Source organism: Benincasa hispida, chromosome 9 (genome assembly GCF_027475165.1).
Source record: "Benincasa hispida cultivar pf3 chromosome 9, pf3_genome.v1.1, whole genome shotgun sequence".
In the NCBI taxonomy this organism is placed as follows: domain Eukaryota; kingdom Viridiplantae; phylum Streptophyta; class Magnoliopsida; order Cucurbitales; family Cucurbitaceae; genus Benincasa; species Benincasa hispida.
The window spans coordinates 68493760-68495414 of NC_143486.1; positions in this window are offsets into that span (position 1 = coordinate 68493760).

Below are 1655 nucleotides of genomic sequence, written 5' to 3' on the forward strand. Positions count from 1 at the left end.
TGTCGATGATGTTTGTCATTTCAATATGAATTAGAGAGCATCTTATGGGAAAGAACACTATGAGGTTTATAGAGAGCATTGGTTGAGAAAGCAATGATGTGTCGGGACAATAATGCTTCTAACCCGTCGTATATCATAAAATTCAATCTTCCCGAGTTTCCACTTGCCTTTTAGGTACTTAAATTATTGTTACAATGATTTTCAATTAAATAGTTTCATGATTCTTACACTCCCCACCACTCATTTTCATAAGTTTGGTTATATGAAATACTAGCAATGATAGATGGAGTCGTTGTGACCAAAGTAAATAAAAGCCATTCCTCGTATGTTGAGATGGACTTGTGTCCAATCCACACGTGTTCATTTATCGATACTGTTGAACGATATATCAATACCGTTGAACGATATTATCCACGCATTGATTGAAACGTTGCATTCAATGCTGGTAGTTTAACGATCGTTTTAGATATTAAACCACACTAATGATTCTACTAATTGTCTATATATAACAAAACTCTGCATAATCTTTTCATTAGCACTTTAATTTAAGGCCCACTTCTCTGACTACCTATAGGATGCATGGACGTATAGTCCTGAAGGATCGAGCACTGACACCAAGATGACGATATCGAAGTCCCTAATGAACGATGAAGTTAATGAATCAAGATCCGCATTCGTAGAAGAAAAGGTGAGTACCACAGAAGGTTCACTAACTTCTACTCTAATAACAAGAGTTAATTCGGTTGGTTCACAACCTAGTATGAACCAACCATCCCCCCCCCCCCCCCCCCAATAAGGCATCATTGTTATCGGTCAATTGTACGCTTGACCGAAAAAGTAAGGGAAAGGTGAAAGAGGTGGGACGAAGTGACATGCGAAAGAAGGACCAAGTGGCACGAAGGTTCAAAAGAAGAATCATTAATTATTGGGATTAGTGTCCTAAATCTTATGGATCTCATAGTTTATAATATGTATACTTCTAGTGATAGAAATAGATTCACTTAAGATTTTAGTGATCCTCGAATTCCTTGGGAGGGCAATAGACTTCTAATCATTGTTCCAAGTAACCCGCAAGGGCGGATGTGATGTGTCTTCTGGAAATGGAATGAGGATGTGATCCATGCTAGCTTCCTCATTGATAATGTTGAGGCTATTCTCCAAATTCCTCTGCTGTGACGCAAGAAGGAGAATGAGATCGTTTGGGATTTGGACACAAGGTGCGTTTGTATAGTTAGAAGTGCGTACTTTCTTGGATTGCATTTTTCTAAGTTATTTGAGTTTAGTTCCTCTTGTGAAAAGTTGCACATCATATTTGGAAGGCCTTGGCCCCAACAAAGGCTAAGATATGTTGAAAATTTTTTCACAATCTTCTTCTCACTGAAGGGAATCTAAATAAGGAGAAAGGAATACATACCAATCTTTTTTGTATTTTTTGCATGAAGCATATGGAATCTTCTACCCATTTGATCTAGAAATGTTGGGTTACAATGGATCTTTGGCCTAGATTCCTCACTATTAATGTTGATATTAGTTGTGACGTAAGGATGACATAGAGTAATAAATACCATTTGCATTGGTTTCTAGAGAAATGTCCAGTGCAAGAGATAGGCAAAGTCATTTTCATTGTGTTGACAAATTTGGGAGGTGAGGAACAA